The following is a 24,198-nucleotide window of genomic DNA, read 5'->3' on the forward strand; positions in this document are numbered from 1 at the left end:
AACTGACGATAATGGAAGATCAACAGTGGTTAAATTTCAAAACCGTGACTTGGAAGTTGATAATCGCTGGATCGTTCCTTATTCACCATTGTTGCTTAAAACGTTCAAGGCCCCCATAAACGTTGAATATTACAATTCTGTGAAATCTATTATTTTTATTTGCAATTATGTGAACAAATGCAATGATATGGCCGTCTTTGGTGTTGTGAATGAAAATCGAAATGAAGAAATTCTTCAATATCAAATGGGTCGATACATCAGTAGCAATGAAGCAATATGGCGCCTTTTTCCTTTTCCGATACATGAAAGGTATCCAACCGTTATGCACTTAGCAGTTCATTTAGAAATTGGACAAAGTGTGTACTTCACGGATCAACACGCTGCCCAAAGAGCCGCAAATCTACCCTCGACAACCCTCACTGCATTCTTCAAATTGTACCAAAATGACGTATTTGCAAAAACGTTTTTATATGCAGAAGTACCATCATGCTTTACATGGAATGCATTGAATAAGGAATTTCAAAGACGTAAACAAGGAACACCAGTTCATGGCTTCACAAATGTGTTTTTTACAAGTGCTTTAGGACGAATTTGTAACGTGCATCCTAACAATGTCGAGTGTTTCTATTTACGTATGCTGTTAATTAATATTCGCGGTCCAACTTCATTTCAAGATTTGAGGAAGGTCAAGATCAAAGATTGCACTTACTTGAGTGCGATACACATTGGGGTAGCGCTTAATGATACGAGTCTCTTCATCTTCTCCACATCAAATAAGAACATTTTTTTCAATTTTGATATCAACATGTAGCCCATCAAACCAAATTGGGTTATGGAGAAAATATCGGGATTGCATGAGCGGAGTTATTTTGCGTCGCATGCGTCTTATGACTTTAAACCAAGATTTGGAGTTCACTAACGAAATATAGATTGAAGCACTAGTTTTAACTGAAGACGTGTTTTCTCGATGGCTAATAAAACATTGGAACAACTTGGTATGGCTTCACCCAATCGACCAATGCATGGTTTATTAAATCATGAAGTGGAACGCGAACGAAATTTCAATACCAATGAATTGGCAACATTTCTTCATGCAAATATTCAAAAGCTAAATGCAGAGCAAAAACGAGCTTATGGTGCAATTATGCATGCTGTTGACAATGCACTTGGTCGATTTTATTTTTTGGATGCTCCTAGAGGAACTGGAAAATCATTTATAATTTCTTTTCTTTTGGCTGCTTTACGATCACAAAATATAATTTTATTAGCACCAGCGTCCTCTGGAATCGCAGCTACTTTGTTGGATGGTGGTCGAACGGCGCATTCTGCACTAAAATTGCCTTTAAATGTTCCACTTATTGACAGTTATCCCAAAATCTACTGCTGCTGATGAACTAAATGTATCTTTAAAATCTTCCAATTTGTGGAGGTTTGTAAAAATAATCAAACTTGAAACTAATATTCGTGTTCAACTGCAATGGTAACCAACATCTGCCTTATTTTCCAAACAATTGCTAGCTATTGGAGATGGTAAAATTCGTGCTGACAATATGGGATTGATAACGTTACCCCATGTAATGTACACAGCCAACAATTTTTATGCCAAATATTTAAATCAGTTAATATGCTACCCTGTAACAAAATGAGTCTAAATTTTCATGAACACAAAAAAAGGCATCTGATAATTGTTGCTGACATAGCCATTCACACGATTTAATACAGGTGTGTGTACAACGCACAACCAAACCAAATTTGCATTCCGGCAAATTTGCGGACGTTGCATTTCCCACAGAAGTCACAACTCAACACAGGTGTGTAGGTACATATTTTGTGTCGAGTTGTATGTTGGTATGTAAGTATGTATGCTTAAGGTAAATATGTATGCTTAAAGTAAATATGTATGTAAGAATATGTTAAGAATAATTTAGTATAAATAAGCTGACAATATTTGAATAAAAAGCATTCGCTCATTGATGTTGAAACCTCTCAAAACCGATTATTTCATTTTTAATCTTTTATATGGCGATCCTGCCTATGATTCTGGTGGCTGATTTTTCACCCTAATTTCATAGCTGGCAAGGATACGCCTTTTATATGGCGATCCTGCCTTGATTATACTGGCTGATTACTCAGCCTAATTCATTGGTAAGGATTTTACTGGCTGATTACAGCCTAGGCCTTGTAAAAGAAAAAAAAAAGAGAGAAGATGAATTAATTCGGGCACCAACAATAAAAATTGCGGCAATTGAAAAACTTCGGTAGAACATACACTAAAATTAGAACAATACAGAGAAGATTAGCATGGCCCTGCGCAAGGATGACACCGATATCGTGAAGCGTTCCACATTTTTAAATGTGATAAGATGATATAACAACAGGACAGGTAACATAATAATTATAAGTATAATAAGTATATTAGCTTAATTATGGAGTCGTTTTGACAATTTAGATTTTTAAGCAGGAAAATATTCGGGCGACCTAACGGCTGCCTATTGACAAGCAAAAATTATATTTTTGCTATAAACAGTTTTTTTTGATAATTATTTAGTTATGTTCGCAGAAGAGGACATACAAAATCAAAATCAAGTGCTTAGGTCATTTTCATAAAACTCCTTAAATGTGAAAAAAAAATTTTTTTTTACTGATGTTTTTCCAAAATAGAAAAATTTTTTTAAGCCCAATATGGCATAAAAAACAAAATGAACAAAAAAATAGCATAAGAATTAACTTTTAATAATTAAACAAGATAAACTGTATTCAACTATGCATCATTTGAAAAAATTTTCAGAAAAATTTTGTAAGAAAAATTATAAATATCAAAAATGTTAAATTAAACAAATTTTTTCTTAGGAACAACCATTTTTAGAAATAAACCTTTTAAATAATAACTTTTATAATGCTAACTAAATACAGTCGGGCCTCGATTATCCGTGATGGTCGGGACTAGAAGTACAATGTATGTATGCATGAAATTTTGTACTGAAAACACGAGGCAAAAAAATGACTTAAAGCAAAAAAAGAATACAATTTCTTAGAAAAAGTCGTGTAATGTTGCTTGTCTAATATTTTTCAATTTATAATTTCCTTTTATAAGTTTTTCTTGTATGCGATAAACTTGAATTTTATCCTGCTCTGTAATTCCGGAACAACCAGGGCTATCCAGGAAATTCAGCAATTTGCTTGATGCTTCTATCGCTTCTTTTAAAGTGGTTTCTGAAACAATTACATCGTCTTCATCAGTGTCTTCCAATCCATTGTCTCGCTCAGACTCATCTGAATTACTGTTTTCCATGCTTATAATTTCTTCATCTGACAAAACAGCAAATTGGGAGGCATTTTCATCACATTTCAGCCATGTCTCTATATCCTTTGTGGTAAAGTCATCCGTAATATTGAACATTTGTGCCACATTCACGTGCGTATTCGATATGTCCATACCTATAACAAAAATCAATAAATTTTTGCATGAAAATATTTTAAAAAATTATAAAAATATGCCTCCGGACCTTCATTATCGGGGCATAACAAATTATTCCAAGCGTTCTTCAAAACTTCAGAAGTAACAGCGTGCCAAGCATTATCAATGGACCACAGGGCTTTCTTTATATTAAATTCTTTCTTAAAATCTTATTATTTGACGAGACTAGTTTTTGCACTATAGTTTTACGATAATGGCATTTAAAACTCCATATTACACCCTGATCCATCGGTTGGATCAAGGACGTACAATTCGGTGGCAAATATTTAACAATAGCGTTAGCGTTAGCGTTAAAATCGTGAACGTCTGGATGTGCCGGGCAGTTGTCCAATAACAGAAGGATTTTGCTATCATCCGTAAGACCGATTTTATTAAGATGCCCTTTTACCTCTGGCACAAAGTTTTTGGTAAACCATTCTAAAAATATTGTTTGCGTTACCCATGCTTTTGAATTGGCCTTATAAATTACGGGAAGGTCGTATACATTTTTTAGGGCTCTTGGACGAGCACTTTTACCAATAACTAAAGCTTTGCACTTGGCGGCCACCGTGGTGGGATGGTAGCGTGCTCCGCCTATCACACCGTATGCCCTGGGTTCGCACCCCGGGCAAAGCAACATCAAAATTTTAGAAATAAGGTTTTTCAATTAGAAGAAAATGTTTCTAAGCGGGGTCGCCCCTCGTCAGTGTTTGGCAAGCGCTCTGGGTGTATTTCTGCCATGAAAAGCTCTCAGTGAAAACTCATCTGCCTTGCAGATGCCGTTCGGAATCGGCATAAAACATTTAGGTCCCGGCCGGCCAATTTTTAGGGAAAATCAAGAGGAGCACGACGCAAATTGGAAGAGAAGCTCGGCCTTAGATCTCTTCGGAGGTTATCGCGCCTTACATTTATTTTTTTTAAAGCTTTGCACTTGTGTATACCAGCAGCATTAGCGCAAACTGAAGTTTTTAGTCTTTCTTTTGACACCTTATGTCTATCTATGAATCTTTGATTATGACAAACCAAACTGCTCCCCGGCAAGCACTTCCAAAAAAGGCCTGTCTCGTCTACATTATAGATTTGCTCACTGGTAAGATTTTCCGTTGATATCAATTAATTTAATTGTTCTACAAACATTGTGGCACTTACATAGTCTGCTGAAGATTTTTCTCCTTCAGCATGAAGTCCTTTTATTCCATGTCTATTCTTAAAATTTTGCAACCACCCGTTGGAGTATTCACACTCAGAATCAATGTTTAGTTTTGTGTGTTATATTTTAGCCTTTTCTCTTATCATCAATCCTGTAATTGGAGTGCCTTTAAAACGCTCTTTTCTGAACCATTCGTAAAGTGCCCAATCTACTTTTGGTTTTTCAGCTGTCTTTAAAGTTTTTCGGTTACGAAATCCAACCACCGAAACACTCTCTGCACAAAACTTTAAAAGCTTGTCTTTGCTTTTTAAAATGTTATAAACGGTCTGCATCCCAACTTCGTATTTTTGAGCTATCATTTTAACACTCACATTATTTTTCAAATGCTCTTTAATAATTTTTACTTTATCTTCAATATTTAAAAGGTTTCTTTTTCTCTTTGCCACTGGTAACGGTGCCATACTAAATATATTTAGATCTAACCACCCGCACAAATTTCAGTCAGTTAAGGGAATTCCCCGTTTTCATGTTTATTATACATACATATGTTCATATTCGCTGCCATCACGGATAATAGAGGTAATCACGGTTAATCGAAGCAAATAATTTGAAAACACTGCAAAGAAAAATCAATAGACTGATCTTTGGCCATCACGGATAATCGGGGTTACCGGTTAACCGGATCACGGATGATCGAGGCCCGACTGTAAGTAAAAAATAATAAAATGGGATGCTTAATATAATAAACATAAAAAACAAAGAAATAAGCATAAATTAGCATTTTTTTCCCACCCCCGAAGATACCATGATCCTCCTATTTCTCTGTGTAGCTAGTTGCATTAATTTGTTTCTAAAGCTCTACTCATCCCAAAGCTTTATTAACAAACCTTTTTATCTACCATAACAAATGGGCAAATGGGATGATATCGTTAAACTACTCATAGAAGAAAAAATGATAGGAGAAAAATCTTACAAATGTAGGTATTAATAAAAAGACAAAAGTAAAGGCAGAAACAGTAGTAAAGCATCTTAAAATAATAGTTGAAGCATTTAACAAAATAGGAAAAACATTTCAACAGTTAAATGGTAAACTAGACGGCAATCGAAAAGACCAAGCATATCAAATTTTTGCCAGCGTTAGAGACAAATTGATGTCCTCAATGCCAAGATATGATATACACAGAGAGAAATGTTAGCAATAATATATTAAAAATTAAAGAAAAATCCTGGAGCTATAGAAATTTGCGATAAACTAATAAATTATAATAAACATTACAGTAAAATGCTAAAAATTTATGAACGTATATTGAAAATTAAAGAGTAGCATAGAAATTTCTATAGTATTTAATTTTTAATACACTAAAATATTAAAATTTGATATATTCTAATACTCTCCTTTGGCCAAACACTAAATTCCACTAAGTTTTGTTTACTTCTTAAAAAATCTTCTTTAAAACTTAAAGCCCCGACACATAAGCACTTTTTCATATAGATGAGTTTAACACATGCTTATGCATTATGGGTAGATTGCACGTATTTTTATGGAGAACGGTAGAATGAGCGACACTTGCGCCATCTGATATTGAAAAGTAGCCATCTCCCAAATTTTGTTACAAGCAAAGCATAAGAACAAGAATGTGACATTTGTTTTGGTTAAGGGTGTTGACACACTTTGCAAGTGAAATTATTTTTCCCACTGGTTGGTCTAACATTTTTCGCAAGTAAAAACTGTAATATAACAAATGAATACGACACAAAGTATGTTAGCAAGTATCTTTGTGGTATAGGGATAATGTTTATACCAGTGTTTTGCGAAATTTTGTATGTGAATGGGCAAGGCGAAATAAACTTCAATTGCCAAGTCTGAAGGTCTTTCATATTTACAAACGCAACATCTTGGTTGATTGTGGCGATGTTATTGGAATGCATAAGCTTGCGTTAAGCTAATCTTTATGAAAAATGTCATTGTGTCACAGCCTTTAGTATAATTTGTGTTGCAGTATTTCAATAAAGCATTATTTTAGGTTTCAAGAAAATCATTATGATCATAGTAATATTTGATATGTGTACTAAAAAGTATAAGGTATGGTTCTGACATTTTGGATAGCTTATACGAATAATCCGATGCGTCGAACAAAAATTACAAAAGTTTCTTTAGATTTTAGATACGTACTTTAAGTTTTATTATTCAAACGCAATGAAAAATTGCGTAGTAAAAATTAAAGAACGGCATAACAAAATTCAATATGCCGTATAGTAAAATTTTGCGTCATGTCTACTTGTATCCCATGGTCGCGTTTCGAACATGAGTGGCATGTATTGCACGCACAGTTAGAGCGGAAACACATAAGATTTTTGTTGCAGAATCGTGCGTTGACAGAAGAGTAGATTGCATGCGTTTGCATGGGGAGCGACAAATAGGCTATTTGGCGGTCCACATATAAACACATGCAATGCTTAAGATTGCGTTAAACACATCTATATGAAGCACTGCTTATGTGACGAGGATTTTAAGCGGAATGAAAATAGCGGAGTACGGTTGCCACTTTGAGATATTTGGACCACAAATAGTCCCATTTATTTGGGTATGATTTGCTTATCGCATTTCGCTTGGCTTTGGTCTTATATGAAGTTATTAACAATTATTATAAGAAAACCCAGCTACCTAGCTTTCAAGTAGCTTGGGTGACTTAACACCACAATAGTCCTGAAATTTCTTTAATTCATTGAGCTATTTTGATGTGTGTGAGAAAGTTTTCAATATCGACGTAGCAAACGAGAAGTAAAGTTTTCAAAATTTTACATAAAATTTATTTGTAAAAAACTGCGAAAGTGCTACTTTTTGTGTGCCACGTTCATATATATTGCTGCACTAACTCTCGGTATACTTGAACATAATTTAAGTGAGTACACTTAATATAAAACAGATAAATCTCATTATTTTACGTAGTTTTCAATTCCCTTAACTCGACGGCCATCTAATGGCTCCATCACTGATCAATTGTTGTGGTAAGCATTTCATTGAAGTAAATTGAAAATTATGTATGGGTTAATGAAAGCGTGGCCAATGTTATGAATTTTTACCTCAGTGAAAAACCAAAGTACTAAAATCGTGGCTATTGCCTAAAAGTGGCAACCGTGATTAAATGCATTTTGTATTTATTGTGGTCGCGTTAATTACTCAAAAGTGGTATAAATTATGTGGAATGATCTGGATGAATGGGGCATGAATCATTTCGAGCCCTTAATAAAAGGTAAGTAAAAAATTAAGTTATAACTTATTATGCGAGCGTGCAAAAGCATGTATATTCGTATCACTTATGTGATAAAAAAAAAATAGCTGTTGTTTAGGCCACAAGCCTAAATATGGCGGTGCACCCTCGTATTACTTAACTTTTTCTTTTCGTTGTCCTTTTACCTCACATCTTTCATTTATACATATCGGTTTATACCGATAACCGTTTACCCCGCCGGATAATAGTTAAGCCTAGGATTCGGCGGTGACCGCGAACAAAAGGTTTTTTACCTCTTTCACTTCTTTTGCGAACGTCTAAGAAACCGCCAGCAGCCAAGCCACCAAAGGTAAGCCCTTCAATTCTCTTTAACATTTTAAAATTCATTTTTGCACTTCCGTCATCGGAAACATTGAATGTAAGTGGATTATCTTGCGTTGAATGTGCATTTCCATTTATTTTAATAAATATTATTGTTCACTTTTTTATAACGAATTCGTTTGTGTATTTTCTTTTCTTCTCTCCCCACCATTATTACGAGCGCGCCCTATCTGCGGTCTTGCCGCCGTAACATTGGTCCATCTCCCCGAAATAAAAGCAAAGCGACCTAATTGCCAAATCGAAGGAATAAAATCGATGCACAAATAAATCAGAAATTAATCAGCACATGTGGAAAGCCTAAGAGCTTAGAAAATTATTTATAAAAATATTAAAATCAACCAGCAGTGAAAAAAGTTGGCCATCAAAACGAACGAGCAGCGTATACCAACTCGTCATCACACACATACATACAGTCCATTAGCATTAAAACATCATCAGCATATCAAACAGTCCACTCATCTACATCACATTATCACATCATCATCACAACATCAAACAGTCCACTAATTAACTCATCATACGATATCACGTCCATTTATCACATCAACAGTCCACATAACATCATACATTACCAAAACTTGTGTAAGGTAAGTGGTTGATTTTGGTGCACATTTTTTTATATATACGAACTCACGTATCGAGTGGATTTGTGATATCCATTTGCAAGTCAAAGCAAGTGGAAGTTCATTGTGTCACAACGCACACCTAGCGCCTTTTGATTATCGGCTAAGTCCCCCACCAGTGGTAAGACTTTTCCGACACAACTCAAGGCAGGCAGTCAGTGGATTTTTTTTTTCTTTTTTCTCCTTTTGCAACAAAATTATCACTGCACTGTGCAACCACACTCGGTTTTTATAGACAGTCTTTTCGGTTGTTGATTTTCGGCAACAATCTACATACACTCTCACTTGGTTGATGAACTTGCAGAGAAATACCACAATATTCACGCAGTCATAATATTCTGCAACCACAGGAAAATTTTTTTTCAAAAACATTTCACCTTCGTTGGGTGGCTTGTAGTCATTTTTGCTTAATTGCGACAATCAATAACATTGTTGCAAATCGCTCATTTGTGAATACACTTAATTCAGATTAATTCGAAGGCATTTGATATAGAGTATTTTTTCACCGAATTATATACATATAATCAATTGCGTTATCTTTGAACGGAAATCAGTTCTTAATCAGTTGCGAACTAAAATAATACCATAAAGCCAAAAATTAGCACTGCGTTGAGTGGCTAGTGGCTCATCACAATTGGTCACAAACACAATTTTATACTGATCGTTTACTATTACATAGCTGTATGTTCTCAGCGTTTTTTATAATAAATAATTAAAAGTGTAATTTTCCACATTAAGTTGGATAAACAAAGTTATTGTCTTATTTATATTGGGAAAGATACCCTGGTTGGCTACTCGGCGATACTCATCAACGTTCACATAACACCTTTTTTAATACACATTTAATCCTCGTCAGGATTTCTATCTGTGTTTCACATTAAATCCTCATTGGGATTTTTTATCTGTGGTTCACATTTTACACTATATCCACATTGGGATTACCATCTGCGTTTTTAAATTTTTCAAACACGCTAAGTTTCAAAATATTTCTATCTGTGTCCAACACACCTGTTAAGACACATTAAATATTTGCAGACGATTCTCTTCTCTGCATTGCATATCACTGTAGACACATTAAATCCTTTCAGGACTTCTATCCGTGCTTAATATCACTTTGCACCGACTAGAACCTCAGGATTTCTATCTGTGCTGCATATCACTACATTTATATCACTTCATACACACTAAATCCTCGCCAGGATTTCTATCTGTGTTTATTTCCATATCACTGCATACACATTAAATCCTCGTCAGGATTTCTATCTGTGCTGCATATCACTACATTTATATCATTTTATACACATTAAATCCTCGTCAGGATTTCTATCTGTGGCTTGCACAATCCTCGTGAGGATTTCCATAAGTGGTTCATATCAGCGGCCACATTACATACACGGCATAATTTACATTTGATTAAATTTTTGCTTAGCACTATTCACATAAGATTGCTATCTGTGTTAACACATTCAATCAGAATTCGTGTGTTCCTAAAGCTTTACTTATACAGCGCAATCACAGCAAAAACGAAAACACTCTTATAATTTTTTGTTGTGGTTGCATTTACACCAAAGCCACTAAGTCGTTTACCTCCGAGCTCGACACCTTCAAAGAGACAAAATATTCAAATTAATAAAATCAATGGAGACTTACATTAGATTGGCTGATTCCATAGTGGAGTTTGAACAAGAGTTCAACTCCACCCCGGCCGAATCCCGGAACAAGCACACCCTTGCACTACTGCAAGAGGAGCTAAGGGCACTATGGAAGAAGACCAAGTCCACATATGAAAGTCTTCTCAGCAATTCTGAACTGTCCAAAGACGAGCTCAGCTCATTAAGAAAGAAAAATAAAAGTTGCTTTGCATGCTACCTGCAATGCATGTCTGCTGTGGAGGCTGAAGCCGAAGCTATCACCCCACAGCCGGCGAAAGATGAAGCAAAGGAGGAAGACTCCTCGCGCCGTGGACATAGAATGCGGCTGCCGCCTTGTGACACCGATGTATTTAAAGGCGACTACCTCTCCTGGCCAGCCTTTCGAGATATGTTCACGGCGATATACATCCACAATACCGATCTGAAAGATGTCGAGAAATTATACAATTTGAAGCAAAAAACGCAAGGGGAGGCAAAAGAAATAGTGGGCAGGTGCTCATTAACAAACGAGGGTTTTGCAACCGCCTGGAAGAATCTAAGCGACAGGTACGAAAATAAACGTATCCTCGTCAACACACAATTAAAACTTTTATTTAATCTGACGGCAGTCGAGCAGGAGTGTGGAACATCAATTAAAAAATTGCAACGTGAGATCAACAATTGCATTTCTGCGCTACAATGTCATAATATTGACATCACAAATTGGGACGCAATCATAACTTACTTATGCTCCACAAAACTCCCTGAATCTACATTGGCTCTCTGGGAACAGACCGTAGAACGGAAGACAGATATACCGAAATGGGAGGATATGGACAAATTCCTGTCCAATCGCTTCCAGACATTAGAGACGGTTTCCGATCTTAGGGGTAATAAAACAACAAAAACACCCAAAAGTCAGAGTTCGAATTCTAGGGAAAATTCTACGAAGCTTGGGGTTTACCAAGCAAGCGTACCAAAGTCGGCATGTAAGATGTGCAACAGTACAGAGCACAAATTACGAAATTGCCAAAAGTTCCGTAGGTTGTCCACATTGAATTTATCAAAAACAATAGTTACTGTCTGAATTGTCTGTCGGGTGGACACACCGTGACACGATGCACTAGCCAATTCAATTGCAGCACGTGCCACGCGAGGCACAACACCTTGCTCCATCTTCCGACAGCACAGCCAAAGACAACTCCTCAGAGGTGGACTCAAAACGCCACCGACAACACACCTTCAACCTCACAGCAGGCTAGGGCAAGGATGGCGTCTGAAAAAAGACAAGATAATGCTAATAACGTCTCTTCGTGTCATGCTAACACCACTAAAGGGGTGTTATTAGGAACAGCACGTGTTAATATACACTATAATGGAGTGAAATTTTCCGCCAGAGCGCTGATAGACTCTGGGTCAGAATGTTCTTTCATAACAGAAAGACTAAAAAAGCGAATAAATCTTCCATCCAAACGTCTGCATGTGCAAGTGTCAGGAATAAATAATACCCCATCTGCACAGGTAAAGGAATCATGTGTGATTACGTTAGGTTCGCTCACAGACCCCTTAGTGAGCATCGATACAGTGGTCCTAGTCCTGCCCCAATTAACAGGGGACCTTCCGACTTGCCAAGTGAGCGCAACGACTCGGCAAGCGTTCCCTGATCTGATTCTGGCGGATAAAAGGTTCTTCATTAATGAACCAGTCGATCTCATACTTGGAGGCGACATTTATCCCCAGATAATACTGAACGGTATAAGGAAGAACGTTCTAAATACGCTTCTCGCCCAAGAAACCGTCTTCGGTTGGATTCTAACTGGCCGTGCAGAAGTACCTCACCCAACTAATACACGGGTATCTTTTTTTAATGAAATCAGCCTAGACAAGCAACTAACCGCTTTCTGGGAACTTGAAAACGTACCTAAGAAAAGGGCACTTAACGAAGATAATGCCTATTGCGAGGAACTTTTCAGACTTACAACAGAAAGAAATTCCGATGGCAAATATACTGTCGCCCTTCCTTTTAAACCGGATTTTCCCAACAACATCTCCTTAGGGCCTTCCCTAAACGGCGTCTGCTCCCAATTCTACCGGAATGAGACGCGCCTAGCCAAGACACCGGCCCTACAGACAGAGTACAATAGGGTACTAGCGGAATATGAGACATTGGGACATATGTCAAAAGTTCCAAAGATCATACCACCCCACGTGACCGATTGCTACTTCTTACCCCATCATGCGGTTATAAAAGAGGAAAGCACCACGACCAAAGTTCGTGTGGTGTTCAACGCTTCGTGTCCCACATCCAATGGCACAAGCCTAAACGACGTACTTTATACAGCCCCAGTGCTTCAGGCCGACTTAACGATTCTACTCCTGCGATGGAGATTCTTTAAATATGTTTTTAATAGCGACATCGAAAAGATGTACCGGCAGATATTGGTAAAGCCAAACCAAACACAATTCCAGAGAATAGTTTTTCGCAACAATCCTAGTGACCCTATCAGCGTCTACGAATTAAAGACAGTCACCTTTGGAGTCAATTGTGCTCCTTATCTGGCGATAAGGACACTGCACCAACTAGCAGACGACGTTGAAACTTCATTACCCATTGCCGCAGATATCTTACGGACAGGTATGTACGTCGATGACGTTCTAGCCGGGGGACATAGCATCGAATCCACACTCAAAGCTCGCGATGAAATCACAGATGCATTACAGTCCGCTGGTTTTTCCCTCCGCAAATGGACGTCAAATTGCTCAAGAATACTTAAAGGAATACCCAAACCTCATCTGCTCAACGAAGACTTTTTGGAATTCGAGGACACGAGTACGGTCAAGACCCTAGGTATTCGATGGAACGCGCATGCGGATTATTTTTACTTCACGGCAAAACCAATTGAAAATCGGGATATGTTAACGAAAAGGACAATACTTTCTGCAATCGCTAAACTTTTCGATCCCCTAGGTTGGCTCGCCCCAGTCGTCATTGTTGCAAAAATCATTATGCAAGACATTTGGCTAGAGGGGACTGACTGGGACGAACCAGTGTCGGCAGGAACCCTAGACCGATGGCATAATTTTATGCAGGAATACCCCTCCATTAACGGAATTCGTATCCCACGTTGGGTGTATTTTACGCCAACCAACGACGTTGAAATACACGGCTTTTGCGACGCCTCGGAAAAAGCTTACGCCGCGACAGTCTTTTTACGAGCAAAGATAAAGGATGAGGTCTACGTTAACCTATTAATAGCAAAAACAAGAGTAGCACCCGTTAAAACAGTTTCCTTACCCCGATTAGAGCTATGCGGTGCAGTGTTGCTGGCCGAAACCATCGAAGCAGTGCGTGAAAATCTGCATTTAGAAAATTTCAATCTACACCTATGGACAGACTCCACGATTGTTTTGGCATGGATAAGAAAACCCCCTTGTTCTTGGTCAACCTTTGTCGCTCATCGAGTAACGAAAATAGTAGAAAAGGTAGGAAACAAATCCTGGCACCACGTAGAATCCGCATCCAATCCTGCAGACCTGGCTAGCCGAGGACTATCAGCGAAGGAGTTAGTGAATAACTCTTTGTGGTGGCAGGGACCTTCTTGGTTACAAGAAGATAAGACAGAATGGCCAATACAAGAAAAGGACTATCGGACTAACATAGAGGAAAAACGGGTGCAGGTTCATACAACTTCAAAAATAAAAGAGAAAGACGACATCCTCGAACGGTTTTCCAATTTGTCCAGGGCCTTGAGGGTCATATCGTATGTTCGAAGATTTATCCAAAGAACCAATCCTAAGACAAAATCTTCCTTTAAACCGGCATCGCAATTCATTTCACCCGATGAAATCCAGGCCACGACAAGTCAGTTAATAGCTTTCTACCAACGGAGGCACTATACGGAGGAACTTTCGAGCTTAAATTCCGGGAAGCTCATCGGTTCAAAGAGTGAAATCCTCCCTCTTACCCCCCTTGTCGATGATAAGGGCATATTGAGGGTTGGCGGTCGTCTGTCAGGGGCCAAGGATCTTCCCTACAGTGAACGGTACCCGATCATTCTGCCGTATGACTGCCGGCTCACACGACTTCTTGTCCAGTTCATCCATAAAGACACCCTGCACGGGGAGAACCAACTTATGTTTCGTCGCCTACGCACACAATATTGGATCCCTAGGGTCAAAAATATGATCCGATCGGTCATACACAATGGCAAAACGTGCACAATATTCCGCAAGCGGACCCAAACCCAACTTATGGGAGACCTACCCTCAGAACGAACCACCTTTTCCCGGGCTTTCACCAATGCGGGAGTAGACTTTGCCGGACCATTTGACATCAAATCTTATAGTGGAAGAGGATGCCGCATGTCAAAGGGTTACGTCTGCCTCTTTGTTTGCTTTGCAACCAAGGCTATTCACTTGGAACCCACTAGTGACCTCGGCACTGCCGCATTCCTGGCAGCTTTCGACAGATTTGTTGCGCGGCGAGGATGTCCAAAGAACATCTACTCCGACAACGGAACCAATTTTGTCGGAGCCTCCAGAGCTCTCCGCTCAGAACTCAAAGCTTTCCTGGCGGACGCTCGCAACCAAACTCTATCTAAGTACAGTCACCAAAACCTGACATGGCATTTCATACCACCAGGAGCTCCTCACATGGGCGGGCTATGGGAGGCAGGGGTCAAAAGCTTCAAGAACCACTTCAAGAAGATCGCGTTGGATCACAAATTTACCCTTGAAGAGTTCAGCACACTACTTTGTCGAATCGAGTCCTGTCTCAATTCTCGACCGTTAAGCCCCTCCTCCAACGAGCCGTCTAATTTGGAGCCACTTACTCCAGGCCATTTCCTCGTTGGAGGCCACCTACTAGCGCCACCCGAGATCGACGTCAGCGAGAATCGCGCATCACTCGTCAATCGATGGGAAAAACTCAAGGCGCTGCATCAAACCTTCTGCAAACGGTGGAAAACGGAGTATCTCACCGAATTGCAGAAGCGCGTTAAGTGGAAGCATCCACAATCAAACCTCAAACAGGGAGACCTAGTCGTCATTAAGGAGGATAATCTGCCCCCCAACGAATGGAGACTAGGTCGGATAGCCACCCTTCATTATGGCCCCGATAACCGAGTTCGAGTCGTCGAACTGGATACGGCAAGGGGACAAACCACCAGACCAATCACGAAATTGGTCCTATTACCACCCTCCAGTGAGGGTGAGGGAGACTTGTAACTCCCAACCGCTCTAACAAACCCCGTATAACCCAGCTCTCGTTCACCCTGAACGAGGCCTACAACCCACTTAAACCCGCTCTCGTTCACCCCGAACGAGGCCAACAGAAGCCTAAAGCAGATAAACTATCTGCCACCGCATACCCCCCTAAAATAAAATTAACCCCGCTCTCGTTCACCCCGAACGAGGCCAACAGACCGCGCAACCCAGCTCTCGTCCACCCCGAACGAAGCCAACAATCCTAAATCAAACTCGTGGCGCAATCGGTAACACCAAACAACCAATCCAACAAGCAGAAGTTAATTTATCAAACAAAACACTACAAGCAATGAGTGAATTATTTGATGAAAACCTCAAGTCCTTTGCTACAAAAACTGAATTGACTGAAGTAACTAAAATTGTTTTAATTTCTATCATATTCTTTAATCGAAACTTTGCTTGTAATATTTTACTTGAATATATAAATAAACAGCCAGTCCCACTGATTTTATGGTATATGTTAAAAGGAAAAAATACGGCTATTATGATTCACGCTGCAATATGCAAGCCAAGTTTCAGCAGAGAGCTGGAAGTTTTAAAATAGTCAAAATTCCTTTAAGCAATATTTCAGCTCTTATGTAAAGATAATACGGTGTTAATCAGATGCAAATATACAGACCCACGTCTACCACAGATTGCATATGCATTCGGCCATGGCACGTGGACAACAGAATCCAACAACTAAGTGCAACTGATGCACTGCCCCGACATCCACATACATACAAATATTTACGTATATTTGAAATACAGTTCTCTAATGGTCACCTCCCACAGCACTACACATTAAGCGCATGAGAGGAGGTACCCATTGTTTCACAAAAAAAATAGTTACTCTTTTTAAGGGTCATTCAGTCTCATAACAAGCTTGAACTTTTACAGAACTTTATTCGCATCTGCACAGAATTTCCTAAGAAAGAGTTCTAGAAATTGGATTTTAACAGGTTAGAAATTAAAAAAAAGGGGGGATTCCTAAAGCAATTTCCAAGGACAGCTCATTTGAAGATTTTAATTTGCAATTTTGATTGCATTTATTTTAAAAATAATAAAAGTTTGATAAAAGTATACTAAAATCAAATTCACTACGACTACATAGGGTAATTTTTGTAATACTTCCGTCTATTATAACTACGGCAATCTCACCTGACAGCACGGTAGTAATGAACGGTCCTTCATTTGAGCCATTCTAGCGCCCGCAAGGTTTCCGGTGTAAGTGGATCCATGGAGTCGAAATACACCAACTCTTTTAGGTCGAGTCCTTTTTGGGTTGCAACACAACGGTGCCTACGACAAGTAAGGAATGAGTTGGTATGACGCTCACAGTGGTCATTTTCTCTTTTAGCAACTTATCTAGGTTTGAAATCGGGTCCGTCTTCGTAAGCTGTTCCGGTTTATAAACGGAAGCACTGCCGGGGCGTGTACCTTCCGGCACGACTAGCACGCCCGGATCAATTACAAGACAACACCAGCAACTAACAATAGTGCAGCATCCATAACAGCAGCACCGTTCAACATTGTAGCCATAAGAATGTCGTGACCGGGGCAATATACGAAGCGTACATGACGTACCTACTTGAAGCGTCATGCCAATTGATTGAGAACCTCGGTAATAAGCTGTGTATGATTCAGCTTCTTTGCGATCTTCTTCAATATGCGAATGCACGGCTTCTTGCTCCACTGTGAGCTGTCTTTAGCGGTTGATTGATGTTAATGCGAAGCTTCTTGTTTTTCTATGGTCCAAGAATAGCTCCAACATAGGGTTGGGATTGAGCGAATTCTCATCATCGGCACATAGTAGCCATTTAGCTTTCATTAAAATTTGTAGCACCTGTTTGAGATTTGCCAACCTAATTTGCGTACTTTCTTGCAGTTGCTGTAATGTGAACTTTGTTTGATCATTAAATTGTAGAAGCACAGTCATTTGGAGAGTACTTGCTTGCAATGCGTAACGATTTCGGAAACCGTTTGTTCCTTTACACAAATTATACAGCCAATTAAGCTTACGACCTGAGTGACGATTTGCATAGAACTCATTAAATTGCTGTACAGATCGTCCCAATTCGCATCCTTATATGGTGCTTTGATTAAATGGCCACGAGCCCGATGACAACCCTTCAATGCAAAAATCATTTTCTTGTGGGATTCTTGCATTAGCCAAATGTTGTTTGAAGCTCAAATTTTAAATCTTGAGCGAGACCTATATCTTGAAACATCCGTTGCAGCTTGACTGTATATTTATAACCACAAGCTTGTTTTAATTTGAAATCGTCATGCATCTGCATGAAATGATGCCGAAACAATTTTCGCAAATATCGCAAATGCATACGCAGTAACTCTAGAGTCACACGGTTCGGCTCTGCGAGTGCTTCATTAGTTTTCTAAGCTCTGCTGTTTTCACTTATCGTAAAAAAAAAAAAAAAAAATTGTGCGTTAAATTTTATACCTTACGCACTAATCTTTGATCTTTCTCATACTTTGCATATTATATATAGTTGTAGTAGGAATGCATACATTTTAAAGTTTAAAATAATGTATGCTCCATATTGACTTTGCGGGTGCAATCTTGAGCTAAAGCGATCTAACCCATATACTGATATGAAGCACAAACCGGCTCTTGACGTCGCACATGTGGCGAAGTTTGTTGCATGGCCAAACGTTGCAAATGACATGAACGACATAAGAGGCGCCCATCTAATGCTTAACAACGTTTATCTGGTGCATCAGTGAGCTGCATGCCGCACTCTTCGCATTGTAACAATCAACACAAAAATCTTTATCCATTGAGACTACACGCACCGTTTCATCAGTGCCCTCGACAGGTGTTATGCCCTTGCCACAGCTAGCGCATTTCGGAGCAAATATTCGATGATGTAAACGATCACAGTAAATCTTGTGATCCACATCAACCGTAAAAGGAACACCATTTAAACATTTATTACAACGCAGCAACGGAAACAGCCAGGATGATAGGACTTTCGCATTGCTTGGAGAATCATTCCCATTATCAATTACCCACAGGTGGCACATTTTCTGCTGTTTGGTGAAAAGCAGAATACTTATAATCTCCCTCGTAATAAACACCCCCATGTACATTATAGAACGCTTTGCCGCGCAGCGCGCGTCCACAAGAACAACAAATAAAACAATTGGTATGATAATAAATTTCCCATAGCTTGACAAGCTTGACCTGCACCTTTGCCCTTATCACCGCACGTGTGACATATACCAAAATATTCACACTATTCCTCGCTTTGCTCAACAATATCTTTAGCGTGTGCACAACCAACCACTATTTAGATGAGCTATATACATAACTGCGATCACTAAAAGATTACCCACATTATCATTAATTCGTAGCTGTGTACCTGAAATGAAATAAAAAAGAGTCGCTGAAATGAGAAAAAAGGGAATAAGAAATTAAAAAATTTAAAATTATCAAAAAAGGGAACGATACTCATACTTACCCATCACCAGTTTTCTTCATAGTGAAAATTCATTCAAAATGTCTCTATACTCATTTCCATGAATGAATGACATTTTGAATGAACGAAACAAAGTTGCCACTCGGTACTCACGCAGTAAGCACTTTGCGCGCGATCCAAAGAGTATCACAACTCGGATCCGCGGGATCCAACAAATTCGAGTGTTAATAACCGAACAAAAAATCAACTAACGAAAACCCTGAAGATACAGCCGGGTTTCACTCAAAACACACGCGCCAGGTTGTATTTCGATAGTTTTCCTGACATTCGGCCGTCTTTTTGCTTCTTTCCTTTTTTTGAGGAAAGTTTTTAGTTTGAAAATTTGGGCATAAGAACACAATCCAAATCAGCCTGCTTGGGAAAAAAAGGGGGGTTAACCACTCGAGACCGAAATAATTTTCGCGGTTTATCTCTGCATGATTTTGTTTGTGTTTTACATTTTAAACATGTCACACTCAATAGTGGTCTCGCTTTCATGACAGAAATTGCTTTGTTTGTGTACTGAAGTTTCGACAGACTTTAGTCAGTCCCTTTTTTGCTTGAAATCCCAGCAGGAATAAAGTAGTGTCATCTATGCTTTCGATGTTACAAACAAGGGAGAAATTAAACCTTTTAGAACAGACTATAAATTTAATGTCGCGTCAGGACTCAGACGCAAGCTGTCCCTAAATACTTCATGACATGACCATTATGCATCAATACATTGCAATGGGCAGCACCGCACAGCGGTCTCATTCCAACGATTGGAAGAGTGAACAGCTGACAGCTCTACAAATTGCCACACTCGTTAGCGTAGGCTACTCCCGCCAGGGTTGTGTTGGAATCAACAAACACACCACAATTTGTGATTCTCACACAACATGGCCCAAATCAACACAAAGAGTGTTCCCAGACAGCGAGTAAAGGCCTCTTTACATTTGTCGCACATTTGTATGCACGACGTCATTTGACTAGTCATTTTACCGGGATTCATAGGTTATATTCACAGCCACATTTGTATCGGCGTGGGTGAGTTTTGTGACCAAATTGTTGTAGGGCAACTACAAGGAGCCGTGAAAATACACGGGTAACTCGTGATACCATCTGCTACACAAATGTAGCGTATATTACCGCATATCGCCTGTATTAGGCAAACACCAAAAAACATAGTTTGTCCGAAGTCTATATTTAATAAATCTTAATTTCACTCCTTGATTGTTTCAACATCAGAACTTTCATTCTGATGAAAATATTTTCAACATTAAAGATAACCTTTACGCGTATCTCAATGCAATTTTACCCCAACCTAACAGTGGTTTCAATCACTACACGTCGTTATGTCGGCAGACTGACTTAATCATATTATTCATCCCGAGTACGCCAACCACAAGCTCAGCCTCTTAAGCTCCTTGTCTCCGCTCATAAGCCACCCAATCTAAGGGCATCTACGAATGTTCTACTAACAATTTGATATTCCAGAATGACTGGATTGTCCCACAAACGCGCCAAGACGGAGGCACGCGGCAACACATTCAGCGCCCCCTGCCGGCTATGTCAAAAGTCGCACAGCATAAGGCTCTGCCCGATTTACCGGGGCATGACAAACATGGATCGACTAAAGACGATCATAGATTTGCGATATTGCACAAATTGCTTATCGCCATTCCACCAACGGAAGACATGTCCCAGCGAAGATCGCTGTCATCGGTGCAACGAGCAGCACCACACGTCAACACACCTCGACGACGTTCCACCACCGTCCCACGAGAGCGATGGCGAAGAGAGCTCCGACGGAGCCCTATCCATCCACGTCACGGAACAAACCCTGTGGTGGGAAGCGGACGTCGCCGAGGAAGAGGTCGAACGACGGGAAGATCCTACTTCAATGCTAACCACGACACCACCGGGCGGTTCAGGACCACAACGTTTCCGACCGCTCCTACGGCATGAAAGGCCTTCAAACTTACAACGCGGGGATGGCGGGGAGACACGTCCTTTCCCCCCATCGCACCGCTCTGCCGGGCGGCGCCGTGGCGACGCGGAACCGCGTCCGTCCCGCTCGTCACGCCGCTCAATTGGCAGGGCGGCCCCGTATAATGCTCGTGCCCAAGTAACTACGCTCGCGCGCCAACCAACAACGCTCGCGCGCCAACCAACAACGCCAGCCGGCTTCAGAACGGGACGCCTCCGGGAGACTCCTCTAGCAACGACCATTACACGCGCATTCGTAGCCATAGCTCCAACGGCGGTCGTCCGGATAGCAGCAGGAGGGAAGCTCCACGCAGTACGCGCCCTTATCGATCCGTGCGCTCCCAATTCAATCATCGATGCGAATCTCGCGAAGGACCTCGGGTTAGAGCGAACGGGCACGTCCTATCACGTGAAGTGCACGCTTGTTCTGCGAGGGAAATACGGGGTAACGGGAGCAGTGACGACCCAGGCCACAGTGGTATCGCGATATTCACGGCTTACTCCGACAGCAAATCTGGATCCATCGGTAGCCACGCCATTCCAATTTATGAAGCTGGCGGATCCATCTTTCCACCGGTCTACACCTGTCCGGCTCACACTAGGTGCCGACGTCTACGCCAGCCTAATGGTTAGCGGCACACCACCGTCGAACGTCGGCGGGCTGCTGACTCAAGCCACCATATTCGGGTTGGTAGTGTCTGGAGCCCACCAGCAATAATCGGGTATATGTCCATTCAATAAGTAAAGTGCACTAAAATCAACCCATGTCTATTTCGACTAACATCTCTTTATTCACAGGAATCCCACGGAGAAGCGTCTGGCGTCGGCGAATTATGTACCCTGGTCACACTATCTATCTGCCATATGCAGTTACAGCATGGCCTAAATTTAAGCTGAGATTCGTTAATTTTAAGTTGAGAATCGTTCTCGCGAGCCCTTGGGGACTTGGTTGTTGGGGCGTTGCGATCGTTTCGAAGTTGCTCGCCGCAAGGGGGCCGGCAAGTGTATCAATGTATGTATATTTTGCTGGCACATAAGTTTGTATGAATGTACATACATATGCTCTTCAATTAAAGTAAAAGAGCGTTTTTGGGCGTATTATGGCCACTCCATTTTTATTATATTTTAAAATTTTACTCATCTATCCACTACAGAAGTGTCACCATTGCCGCAAGCATTAGAAACTTGCACCCAAACCGATATAGGGAGCCGTAACTCACAAAGAGCAAATTCTAACTCTGATGAAGATATACTGGACATATCAGAATTCACTTCAGGCAGTAATAAAAATAGATCTGGAAATTTAAATGGTATTTATAGTTTCTGATTATTTTTAAAGTTGAAACACTTATTGTATTATATCTCTCTGTTCTAGATAGTGATATTGATCCCGGCCTACGAAAATTTAAAGTTAATAAAACCGATACTCCTTTCGTAAGCTAATTTAATTTTACCGCAACCCAAAATATATATTTTATTCAATTAGCTAAAAGTACATACTTAAAATTCATATTAATTATTCCAGATGCTATACGATTACCTCACTAATGACATTGACGGAAAAGCTATAATAAAAGCTTACGAGGGAAAAAATTTTAATGCCAAAGTATGTAACTTATTAGTAAGACGATCAATCGTGAAAAAGAGAAGGCATTTAAAACGGCTCAGTTGGATAAATCACCGAAATTTTGGTATGCATTTTTTTGATAGAGTGCGAAAATTGTTTTCACTTTGTTGAGCGTTTAATGAGTGATTTTATTATATTATTTACAAAGCCTTTCACCTGAAATACTAAAGCAATATTCAGCTGAAATTACTACAGTTTTTCCCAATGAAAATCCATCAGTATATTACATTCCATACGAAAATAAGAACGGTATGAAAATAGGACCATCAGGAAAGTTAGTATCACATTATAATTACATAGTTGGCGACTTGAAAAGAAAAGGGTTAATCAAGAGTGAACTATCGCATAAGGATAAATCGACCAGGGGAGCTACAGTTGTACTTGCCACTAGCAAAACTTTCTGCACGGGTAATATGTACATATATAAATTTTATGAATTTCATATGCACCTATAACTTTTATCTCAGATGACATAGACAACCACTTAACAATATTGGGGAGTTTAGAAAAACAACCAGACGTCGAAGTATTAAACAGTTGGCAGATCACTCTGCAATATCGCAGGACACTTTTAACATAAAATAAAATATCTTTGAATGATTACTATATCCGGTTTCCCTGTTTGGAAGGAGAGCTTGGACTGAGATTGGTAAGTTAGGTGGAGAAATTCTTGCGTCTATATACAGCTGTGGTAACATATTTTGGTGGTGTAGATTACCGTCACTCTCGTCGATCGGTTTATCGTGATAGTCACAGCAAATTTTAGTACATATTGGCTTTTTAAAATACTCCAGCTGCTACCAATTCAAAATTTTTCTTTCGGTTGAACTTTATCTTTTTAATTTTTCCATAGATTGAGTCTGACTTTACCCAACTTTATCCCAGCAAAAAAACAGAATAATAACAAATTGGATCAACTTTAAAAACAAAATAATAAACTTACTCTTAACGACCCGACGACCTAAGGAGTGGAAGAGGTAGCCATTATAAATACTTTACACCTTGTAAAGGAAGAAGGTATTTTTGCAATTTATTTTTGTTCATTGAGTACCTTATTTAAATTTGTATCACTCACTTTTTTTTATCAGATAAAGACACAATTATTTGGCAATTTTTACCACGGTTAATATCGGCGCCTTACATTCAAAAACTTTTATCATATGAATCAGAGCGACTAGCGACAAAAAAAAGAAAAGTTACTAAACGGAGGGTAACTGTGGCAGAGGCTCGTTATTCATCGTTTTTGATTGTTCCGGTAATCTATTAAATCATAACAATAGCTATCAAATGTGAAATTGCTAGACCTCGATTTGATTGCTAAATAAAATTATTATAATTGATTGAATCAATTAATCGAAATTGTTGTAAATACTAACTGAGAATATTTTTCTTTCTTAGAATA

General features: G+C 39.5%; 1 protein-coding gene, 1 non-coding gene and 1 pseudogene across 2 annotated transcripts in view; 1 reads left to right on the forward strand and 2 right to left on the reverse strand.

Moving 5' to 3' along the window:
* LOC137235269 (fibulin-1-like) overlaps nucleotides 1-24,198 on the reverse strand; it is a 790,573-nt gene that overhangs the window by 401,922 nt on the left and 364,453 nt on the right. The gene's annotated exons all lie outside the window — the stretch shown is intronic.
* On the forward strand, nucleotides 2,245-2,351 carry LOC137235591 (U6 spliceosomal RNA). Its single transcript, XR_010948000.1, has one exon. It is a non-coding gene; the product is annotated as a U6 spliceosomal RNA (small nuclear RNA).
* LOC137235268 (LIM domain-containing protein jub-like) lies at nucleotides 18,316-19,205 on the reverse strand (annotated as a pseudogene).

This window comes from Eurosta solidaginis, chromosome X (assembly GCF_040869045.1).
Source record: "Eurosta solidaginis isolate ZX-2024a chromosome X, ASM4086904v1, whole genome shotgun sequence".
Taxonomy (NCBI): domain Eukaryota; kingdom Metazoa; phylum Arthropoda; class Insecta; order Diptera; family Tephritidae; genus Eurosta; species Eurosta solidaginis.